Source organism: Camponotus vicinus, unplaced genomic scaffold (assembly GCF_025532165.1).
Source record: "Camponotus vicinus isolate PSW18456_S1 unplaced genomic scaffold, iyCamVici1.0 SCAF_29, whole genome shotgun sequence".
Lineage (NCBI taxonomy): Eukaryota > Metazoa > Arthropoda > Insecta > Hymenoptera > Formicidae > Camponotus > Camponotus vicinus.
Window position 1 is genome coordinate 20,001 of NW_028141966.1, and position 2,500 is coordinate 22,500.

At 59.5% G+C, this 2,500-nt stretch overlaps 1 non-coding gene across 1 annotated transcript in view; it reads right to left on the minus strand.

Moving 5' to 3' along the window:
* Nucleotides 1–198, minus strand: part of LOC145967759 (small subunit ribosomal RNA) — a 1,921-nt gene extending 1,723 nt beyond the window's left edge. Inside the window, exon 1 of the ribosomal RNA XR_014437551.1 lies at nt 1–198. This exon is cut by the window's left edge and continues 1,723 nt beyond it. This is a non-coding gene — a ribosomal RNA (small subunit ribosomal RNA).
* Between the last annotated feature and the right edge of the window lie 2,302 nt (nt 199–2,500).

The following is a 2,500-nucleotide window of genomic DNA, read 5'->3' on the forward strand; positions in this document are numbered from 1 at the left end:
ATCACTGGTCGGGACTCTGTTTTGCATGTATTAGCTCTAGAATTACCACAGTTATCCAAGTAAATGTGGGTACAATCTAATGAACCATAACTGATTTAATGAGCCATTCGCGGTTTCACCTTAATTCGGCATGCACTGAGACATGCATGGCTTAATCTTTGAGACAAGCATATGACTACTGGCAGGATCAACCAGGGAGCTTCGTGTTCGGTTACGCGCTCTCGGGAGAGCGGTAACTCGCGAGCGAGCCCACGCCTCGAGAGGCGAGGACCCGTCGCGCGCTGTTATAAGCTCTCTCGCCGCCGCCGGCCTTCGTTGGCCGGTCGGCGAAACTCTGTACTCTGTATTTTATGAAAATCGTCTTGGCGAAATAGCCAAGCGTTTTCAAAATATCATTCGTCTCCACAAAACTTAATATTATAATACACAAACTGCAACACGTGCATTTTATATAAAATGCTCTCTTTAAAAGATCATTGATTCTTATTCTCCCATATATAATATAAACGGCACGGTCGCGAAGACCGCGCCGATTCACCCTGACGCTAGATCGACGATGCCGATTGCTTAGACGTCGAGGATAAATTTGTCTCTATCGCATGCGTTTAAGGCACGCGTAGTTTTATTTCGCTATGGCGTACAAGGCGAGCGGGAAGAGAGAGATCTCTCTCCTCCGCCACTCGTATTCGTGGAGTAAGCGTTCGGTAAGCGCGACGACTCAGCTGCTTCCGTCCAAGACGAGAGCGAATCGCGCGGCCAACACACCAGATGCGTGCGCGCCACATAAGAGCCATTCGGTCTTGCGACACCGACTCGTGGCAATGCTGTGCTTGTAAAAAGTGTGTTTGAGACGATTCGCGAAGGAACGAGCCGCCAGAGACGCGCAGAACGCGCTCCGGCCCGTTTCGTTCGCGACCGACTCGTTTAGACGCGCCGAGCGCGATGTACCTCTTATAGTACCCAACCGACGTCCCAGGCGGTCGGCGACGCACGGTCGATAGGCCGGCGGCATACGGGCGCGATCGCCGATAGACGCGAGTGCCCGGGACGTGTTCGGAGAACGAAGGCAACGTTAAATAACGACTAAAGTTATGATTTTGCCACGATTATATATATTAAAAATTTATTCCAAATTCCGGGCGACACCTACGAAATAAGCCGCGAGCGGTACTTACGAGACCGCTCTCGGGCGGTACCTACGGCCTCGGCGCGCCACGCGACGCACCAAGCCGACTCTCGGCGGTACCTACGACGCTTAGCCGGGCGGCACCTACGAGACCGCTCACGGGCGGTATCTACGACGCGTGGCCGGGCGATACCTACGAGAATGCTCTCGGACGGTACCTACGACGCGTAGCCGGGCGGTACCTACGAGAGGGCTCTCGGGCGGTATCTACGACGCGTGGCCGGGCGGTACATACGAGAATGCTCTCGGGCGGTATCTACGAAGCGTGGTCGGGCGGTACCTACGAGAATGCTCTCGGGCGGTATCTACGACGCGTGGCCGGGCGGTACCTACGAGAAGGCTCTCGGGCGGTACCTACGGCGTCGGCGCGACTCGCCACGCACCAAGTCCGCTCTCGGCGGTACCTACGAAGCGTAGCCGGGCGGCAACTACGAGACGGCTCTCGGGCGGTATCTACGACGCGTGGCCCGGCGGTACCTACGAGAATGCTCTCGGGCGGTATCTACGACGCGTGGCCTGGTGGTATCTACGAGAATGCTCTCGGGCGGTATCTACGAAGCGTGGCCGGGCGTTACCTACGAGAATGCTCTCGGGCGGTATCTACGACCCGTGGCCGGGCGGTACCTACGGGAAGGCTCTCGGGCGGTACCTACGGCGTCGGCGCGACTCGCCGCGCACCAAGTCCGCTCTCGGCGGTACCTACGAAGCGTAGACGGGCGGCACCTACGAGACGGCTCTCGGGCGGTATCTACGACGCGTGGCCGGGCGGTACCTACGAGAATGCTCTAGGGCGGTATCTACGACGCGTGGCCGGGCGGTACCTACGAGAAGGCTCTCGGGCGGTACCTACGGCGTCGGCGCGACTCGCCACGCACCAAGTCCGCTCTCGGCGGTACCTACGAAGCGTAGACGGGCGGCACCTACGAGACGGCTCTCGGGCGGTACCTACGAGAATGCTCTCGGGCGGTATCTACGACGCGTGGCCGGGCGGTACCTACGAGAAGGCTCTCGGGCGGTACCTACGGCGTCGGCGCGACTCGCCACGCACCAAGTCCGCTCTCGGCGGTACCAACGAAGCGTAGCCGGGCGGTACCTACGAGAGGGCTTTCGGGCGGTATCTACGAAGCGTGGCCGGGCGTTACCTACGAGAATGCTCTCGGGCGGTATCTACGACCCGTGGCCGGGCGGTACCTACGGGAAGGCTCTCGGGCGGTACCTACGGCGTCGGCGCGACTCGCCGCGCACCAAGTCCGCTCTCGGCGGTACCTACGAAGCGTAGCCGGGCGGCATCTACGAGGCGGCTCTCGGGCGGTA